The sequence below is a fragment of the Pteropus alecto genome, unplaced genomic scaffold, assembly GCF_000325575.1.
Source record: "Pteropus alecto unplaced genomic scaffold, ASM32557v1 scaffold81, whole genome shotgun sequence".
Lineage (NCBI taxonomy): Eukaryota > Metazoa > Chordata > Mammalia > Chiroptera > Pteropodidae > Pteropus > Pteropus alecto.
Window position 1 is genome coordinate 8,627,408 of NW_006433378.1, and position 9,041 is coordinate 8,636,448.

The window sequence follows — 9,041 nt, forward strand, 5'->3', positions numbered from 1 at the left end:
AATGCTTTAGATTCTGGGAGGTATGGGACAGAGAGGGACCTTAATGATGTTTTATCTTTCAGAGATACTCTCAAGCTTTTCTCTTAAAACACCCTGATTTTACTCTTCCAAACTTTGCAAGCATTTTAAATTTAACTGACAGTTGTGTTAGCCATCTTTTGTCTGATAGCTTAACCACAACTTGATGACCATTTTCCTTAACCCCATTGAGAAGTCTGTAAGAAAGGAGATTATTAGCTCTGTATTTCTTATTTATAACACCTGTCGACACATTCAGATATCTTTCCAATTCCCTCTCATAGCCATTGCTCAGTCGTCTTGGAGGGCACACACACCTTCCTGATTAGGGGGTGGAAAAACAGAATAAGATGGACCAACTACCCTGGTAGTCCTCCAAAAATGAGGACTAAACTCAGTTATTCACATTGAAGTGAGAATCCTAAGGTCTACCAGCACTCTGAGAGGCTGTGTATGCGGTATAGTCAACCTGTGTCCTCAACAGATATGGGTCCCAACTGAGTGCCCCAACAATTGTAAACATCATTTTATTTTCAGTAGAACAAATTGTACTTTCAGAGCTGTACTGCTTCTAAGAAGACAGGTATTAATTTGTCGCCTTTCCAAAAACACAATAATTTATACTTTAGGAATGGTCATATGAAGGCTTCAAATATTTGAGGAAACACCACCAGTAGATCAGGAATCCCTCATATGACTGTGGAGATGTCTTCAGTGAGACTAATCATGGGAACTTCCTAGAGGAGTATATGGCTCATTATTTATATGCACTCTTTTGGACAGTTTTCCTACAAAGTTATACTACATATTCTGAATACCTGATGACAATGTAGTAAAACATTTGTCCCTGACTTTATCTGAAGTAATTAATGCCATCAACTCAGCTTGGCACCTCATCTTACAAGCCACGAGTTGTAAGGATGATAGAATTGCCCTAGCATCCTCCTTGGCCTCAAGACAGAGTCTGTGTAATATTTAGTGTATCCTATTGTACCTGGATTAATGCCTCTGGTCAGTTCAGATACTAAGGAGAAAGCCATTTGGCTTTCTAAGGTAGACCCACCTTGATGGTTTATAAACTTTGTTTACTTGATTGGGTCTGAGCATCTAGAGAACATGGTTGAGGTGAGTACTTCAGGTTGGCCTCATTCTGCTGCTTGAAGTCCTGTTAGTAGGACCCTTAATTAAATGCCAAATGAGACAAAGTAAGCAGATTTGATCCCAGACTCTTATGGTCGGATTAATCAGAATGGTGTAGTCATGAAAAAATTCACCCAAAGCCAAAAAGGTGTAGAAACAAGGGCAAAATAGTGTTGAGAGATAATTTTCCATTATATTTTCTCTTATATTTCTGTATATCTCATGCATGAAACACCAATTACCCTTTTTTTTTTTTTGACTCTGCTATATAGTGGATTGATTGCTCTAACAATTATGTGCTGAGCCATAACCCACAACGTGACGGCATTTAGAGATGAAGCCAAAGGAGGAAAGTAAGGTTCAATAAGGCTATGAGAGTGAGACCTTAATCTGATAGGACTGGTGTCCTTGCAAGAAAAAAAAAAAAAAGATGCTAGAGATTTCACTCTTCCTGCATGCACAGGAAAATGTCATGTGAGGACACAGCAAAATAGCCATCAGCAAGCTAAGACGAGAAGTCTCACCAGACACCAAACCTGCTCACACCTTGATTTTACTTCGATTGCAGACTTCTAGCCTCCAGAACTGGGAAAAAATTAATTTCTGTTTTTTAAGTCACCCAGCCTGTGGTATTTTGTTATTAGAGCTCGAATAGACTAATACAGACTCTCTTTTCTAGAATATTTGTACAGAAAATAGCCTTAGAAGACAGAGGGAATATCTCTTTTCAGAGCAAAGGGCAATATACTTACTTCCCATTATAAAAGATTTGGGTTCTCTAGATTTAAGGCTCCTCTTCTGTCAGGCAACCCACTACATGTGCGGGTTTTTGTGTGTCGTTTGACCCTCTTTGAATTTCCCCATGGGAACTGGGGCTCAGGGCAACAACATTATGATACTCTGACTATTGCTATTGCTGTGAATAAATAACCTTCTCAGACCCAAGCATGTCATCTTTTACCTGCACACATGAAGTTGTGGAAGGCTAACATGTTAAGATTAGTAGGTTTTGTACAGTAAACTCAGACTTTTCATAGTTCTTGGCAATTAGTAAATCCATCTAATGATATATTAAAGAGAGAATACTTTACAACCAAGTGCAATATATCATAGGAATATAAGGATTACCATTCAAAATTTAATACATATACTTCATCACATTAAAGGAGAAAATAGGAAAAAAACATAAACATGCTAGATACATAAAAACATTGGATAAAATTCAATACTCATTCATGATTTTTAAAACAGAAACACTTTTAGTGAACCATAAGTAGAAAAATACCTCCTTAACTTGAGAATGCGTATCTGAAACTTTAAGGGAAAATTATACTTAATGGTGAAATATTGAAAGGTTTTTCTCTAAGATTGTAATGAGACAAGAATTCCTTCAGCTACCATCAATTCTGTTGAGTAAGGTAGGTACTGAAGATCCTGGCAGATGCAATCGAACAAAAACAAAAATTAAAAAGCAAGAAAGGAAGAAGAAAAGATACAAGGATTGGAAAAGAGTAAATAAAGCTATCATTTATAGAAGATATGATTGGATTGGCAGAAAATCCAACAGGTTACAAACTGTTAGAATTAATAAACGAATTTAGTAAGATTGCTAGTCACAGAGTCGACATACAAAAACAGTTTGTATTTTTACATGTAAACAATAAACAAACAGAATATAAAAATTTTTAAAAGAATGTGACTAATAGTCTCATTTTTAAAAATAAAATATCTGGGAGCCTCTTTGAGGAAAACAAAAAACTAAATGTGCTACTAAAAACTCACCAAGAGGACTAAAATTAATAAAATATATTCCCAGGTGTTGGAAGGGATATGGAACAACCAGAATTCCCAAGCACTGCCAGATGGAGTATAAATTTGTACAGTTCTCCTAGAATACTGCTTGGCAGTGTCTCCCTAAAGCACAGCAATTCCATTCCTAAGTATAATATCTGCACACATATGTTCTCAAAGGAAATATATAAGAATGTTTATAGCAGCACTCTGTTTAATATCTCCAAAGTGGAAACTACTCAGATGCTTCTCATTAGTCAAATAAATAAATTGTGGTATATTCATATAGAACAGAGGTTGACAAACTTTTTTTTATAAAGGGCCAGATAGTAAATATTTTAATTTTGTAGGCAATTCAGTCTGTCACAACTCAACTCTGTCATTGTAACATGAACAGTCATACACAATATATAAACAGATAAACATGTGAAATTCTAATAAAACTTTATTGACACTAAAATTTGCATTTAATAAATTTCTCATGTATTCTGAAATAGTGTTCTTTAGGTTTTCTTCAATCATTTAAAAATGTGAAAACCATTTTATCTTGTAGGTGGTACAGACACAAAAATATTAGAACTGAGAATGTAGAACTGAGAATAAAGGAAACTACCACTATACGTAAGAATATGGAAGAATCTCATAAATGTAATGTTGAATGAATGAAGGTGGACACAAAAGAGGATAATCTGTTTGTTATACTTTAATAAAATTCAAAAATAATTATAATTTTTAATTTCCCACTGTTACTTTAAGTATTTTTCTCTGGGAAATGTTTTTGCCTTTCACTGGATGAAAACTCTGATAACCCTGTGATTTTCTAGTCTCTCTTGTGTAATAGATGGTCCTGTGCAAATTATAGCTTAGACTTAGAAATTATGATACATTAATTACACATCCATCTTCGCTCAATTGTACGCTTCTTTCATCCTTGCTCTCAAGTGTAGTCTACAGAGAATTACTACCTGATTTTACGCACTGGAGTGTCTAGTTTCTTTTTTTTATTTATTCCCTTTTTTCTGACTTGCCAGTAATTCTTAAGGACCATTTGGGTTGGTACACAGAAGGAAGAGTGAATGGGAACAGAAAATTCTGGTTTGACTGGTATTGTTGGAATACGTTTTTTGGCTTACGGAACTGTCAGAAAAACTGACTTTTCTCTCACATGTGCCTCTCATGGAGTTTTGAAAACTCTCCAGCTAGCATCCTCCAACTGTAACTCAGTTGACCTTGATATGTTTTATTTGGTAGATGCTTCTCCTTAGTCTCTGGTTCTCCCAGTGTCTATTCCACATAGACTTTGTCAATTTGAGCCCTACAGCACACGTAGGTAGTTTTCTTAGGAAGAGGTCAAAATAGCTACAGCTGGCTCTCTCCCTGACCTGGCTTACATATGGTCTGAACACTGGTGCATACTGCATTTGAATCCATTTTAGAAGCACAGGCAAACCAAAACTAGCACATCCCCTTTACTCTTTGCTTGGCAGTCCATCTGCTCACTCTCTTGTCCGGCAAAAGTCAGATACAAGTCCACTGTCCTTCCCAATTTCTACAGGAGTTGTCAAATTCACATCGTGGTCCTGTTACCACTCAGATCTCCATGTTCAAGGAAAGGAGAGCTTTACTCATCCATAACCATTGTATGTGTTTGATTGTGTGTGTGTGTGTGTGTGTGTGTGTGTGTGTGTGTGTGTGTGTTGTAGGGGTAGAGGGGAATAGTGAGGAATGCATATATATGGCATCAGTTCTCCCCCCCAAAATCAGATCCTCACAACTAACCGGTTTCTGGCCCTTTTTGTATTTTCTTGATGGTAAGAAATTTTTAGAGTTGTGCAACTGGATCCTAGATATTCCCTTCGAAAATTTACATATTGGATTATCTCATAACTCATTTGGCACCACATTTGAAACTAATAATTTAACTTGGAATTACATTAAACTTTCTGTTTTAAAAGTAAAGCAGAGAGAGAAGTTATTCCTAATTTTAGAAAGTTTTCAAGATAATTCAATTCTTGAATTGATTTCTAGAAATATTCTACCAAATTAGATTTCCAAGAATATTTGAGAATTCCAAACTCATTTCAAGAAAAGTATTATTTTTAACATCTTGATTTTGTTAATAAAAATTAGTATTATATTTTTGCTTAAAATCCTATTTATTTGTGGCTAGTAAAATTGAAAAGTTTTAATGCTTGTCTAAGACCTCCTGGTCTTAAAAACAAAATAGCTGGACCCTTCTAGTTCTAATGGTTTGGCCATTTAGATAACTGTAGACCTTCACTGTGAAATTAACTAAAATTACTGGAAAAAAGATTGTTTTAAAACCTACATTTTTAGAATTATTAAATACTAAGAATATAACTGAAATTTTCTTTGTTGAATAAGTTCATTCAAATGCACTGGGGGACTTTAATTATCACAGGTCCCTTAAATTTTGTTTTGAAAAGCAGATTTCAGATCTAGCATTTTGATTTAATTCCTTATCCACAAAAACCTAAATCAGTTCTAGAAAGTAAACATATTACTAAAACTGTCTCTCATAGGGAGATTTCCTAATCTTGGAAGCTACCTAAACCTCAAGTTGGCAAGTAACCTAATGACTGAGGCCAGGGGTACTAGCTACCCAATGATCCTCTAGTTTAAACTGAGCATTTAGTATGAGAGAAGATATTTAGGATCTGATATTTTTCTATATAAAAAGATAGCAATTATATTAAGTCTAGAAATTTAGCAGCATTTGTTCCTATCAGGAAATGTGCTATTATTTATCACAATATGCCCTTCATAATTCTATCATATATGTTTACTTCTATTTCTTTCAAAATTGATGCATGCTCATTACAAATACTCAAGCAACAAGTTTTGAACATTCAGGTCTTGCGAAGGGCAGAAAGGGAAAGGAGTTGTGGTATCAGTTCCCTGACCCACCCCCACCTCCCATCCCCGACACACATACTCTTCTCCGGTAATATAAGCCTTTTAAAGTGGCTGTGTTCTTCTGTGGTTGTAGTTCCTATCAGGTGGTCCTTGTTCTTGGGTTGACTTTCCTTTTCCATGTCAAATCTAGAGAAAATAATGGCTTCCCATTGTTTTTAGTGCCTGGGTGATTTCTTGTTCCTAGGTGGTTACTTTAACTCTCCTCACATTTCTGTAAATAATACTTTCACTAAACTTTTTCAGTTAAACCCTTTGCATATGTCCTTTGTTTTATTTTGTCATCTGCATGTCATGCTTGACTCTGACAATATATTGAGTCGCCCTTCCCCTCAGAACTCTGTAGATGTTAGTTTACTGCCTTATGGCTTGAGTGATGCTTTGAAGAAATCTGCCAGCTAGATCCCATTAGACTGCTTCCTCCACAAACTTTTGCTGATACTGTGGGATTTTTGTCTGTACACCTGAATAATTATTTATTCTAGAAAGTCACTAACTTTCTAGATATAGTGATATATTCTAGAAAGTCACTAACTTCCAAGATATACCCTGATGTTGATAATTTTATATCAGATTTTCTGGGGACATCCTTTTTATCTTCAGATCCAGACCTTCCTTTATTTCAAGAAAATTATTCTATTACATCATTGTATATATTTTCTATACTGTTATTATGCAATCTTCTCAACTTCATACTCATTAAATAACCCTAAACTCTATTATAGTTACCCATTTCACCACATCTGTTATCTTTCTTAAATAAAATTTTATCCTTGTTATTTCCTTCTTCCTTAACTGTGGCTATTTTGAGCCTTCTGCTTATGTTTCCAATTGGATTTCAGCCATGACTATGTTGTTTCTTGCTTTTTCTAATTTATATATTAGTTTTGTGGTAATGTTTTATCTTTAGTTGACTGAGTTAGTTCTGCATTATTTAACACATTCTGTTAATGTTGTGTCTCATTTTGTTTCATTGATTTCATTTATTTATTTATTTATTTATTTATTTTTCTATATACAAAATAAATATTGTGGATTGTTTTCTTCTTTTTTCCATATTAGACTGCTTATCTGTCTTACATAATTGAGTTTTTCTTCTCTATTTTTTTACCTGAATTTTTATATAGTTATCATGCTATTTCTTTTCTTCTTATTATATTTAACAGTCATCTCTATCCAAACCTTCTATATACCCAGGAATAGAATGGATAATTTATTCCAGACTCCCTTTTCCTTATCTGTAACCTACTGGTATTCCCTTCAGAGAACATGGTATGTATATGTCCCTCCCATGCCTATAACCCTCATTCATTCCAATGCATCCTATTACATGAAAGCAAGGGAAAGTAGAATTCAACTAGGGATGTGGGCAACTGTTGTTGGTAGACCATGTTTGTTATAGTTTTGATAATTATGTCAAAAATCTTGTTTTGGCATTTATTTCACTATTCAAGTGCCTCTCATATTTCAGAGTTCAAGCAGAGAAGCATAAACACTAGAATATATATATTTGGGATTTGGCCTTAGGTAGCTGGTTAAGAAGGCTTTTTTTTTTTTTCCACATCTGATGCTGAAGCTTAGAGTCTGCAGAGCAAGCATTTGGAAAGAGAAGATTAATGTAAAATGTGGGGAAAGCAAGCTGGATCTCCAAAACGTGAGCTGAAACTTCACAAGAAAGGACTGAAATCCATGTCAGTTCTTATTGGCTCTACTGTTGGTAGCACGGGTGTTTTGCAGAAGCCATGCCCTTCCTAAAATAATTAAACACACACATGTGACCCAGGAATCAGAGAAACTGAAGGAGAATGCAGAGGGAGATAGAAGAATTGCAGGCTCAGCTGTGCTGACTAACAAGATTAGTCAGCAAATCAGCAACAATAACTATGAGCTACCAAATGGCTGCTGCTTCCCCTCTTCTCTCTTAATCTCCCAAGAATTTCTCATTGACCATCCTAACTGGAAACATATAAGGAAGGAAATTCTGAGAAATGTAGTCCAACCTAGCCAAGTGGACAAAGGTGCAAAGGTACTCTTGAATTTATTATTAGCCTTAAAAAAGTAAGGCCTTTCTTTCTTCCTTTTCTTTCTTTTTCTTTCTTTCTTTCTTTCTTTCTTTCTTTCTTTCTTTCTTTCTTTCTTTCTTTCTTTCTTTCTTTCTTTTTCTCTTTCTTTCTTTCTTTCTTCCTTTCTTTCTTTCTTTTTTTGTAATTGTTTTATGTTAAAATACCAATGTTCTCAACATATGGATAGTATATCATCTGTGATAGATGATTGGCTAAAGAAGCTGTGGTACATATATACAATGGAATATTATTCAGCCATAAGAAGAGATGAAATACTGCCATTTCCAACAACATGGATGGACCTTGAAATAATCATACTAAGTGAAATAAGCTAGATAGAAAAGGTTGAAAATCACATGATATCACTTATTTGTAGGATATAAACCTAAAAGCAACGAATGAACAAGACAAACAAACAGAGACTCATGGACATGGATTATAGACTAGTGGTTACCAGAGGGTAGGAAAAAAGAATAAAAAAATAAAATGTTAAAAAAAAAAGGCCTTTATCACTGATAAACACAAAAGACGCAACTTTTATTTCCCATTTCATTTATTTGTTCCCTGAAGCCAATCAATAAAATGACAAAATCTAAGCAATCATATTGTAGATTAAAGTCCTATTTGCATGTTCATGAGAAAATAAAATAATAGTCCTTATGATTTATTATACTCCGTATTTTGAATTGATATTCAAGTTCATACGAATTCACTCCAGGGCTATATATGAAGCTGATCTTACTACAATTGCCTTTTCCGTGTGCAAAGTGAAGCAAAAAGGAGGATTCTAGCCAAACATACTTTCACTGAGCCTTTTTTCTCCCCAGAAACTTTGAATAACTTTAAATAGCAAAGTCCTCATCAAAGAGCTTTCCTGAATTAGCTACCAAAAACATTTTTATTCAGTGATAAGCTTTGGAATGACAGCTTCATTAGACATTAATTTCAAAAGCCAAAACTAGCATTCAACTGTGAAAAACACAATAGTGATTTAAAGCAAAATTCAACTAGGGACGTAAAAACATCAGCAAAACTTCATAATGAAAAAAAATTGCTGCCAAATGGCCAAACTATATAGAAATAAACAAACCTATT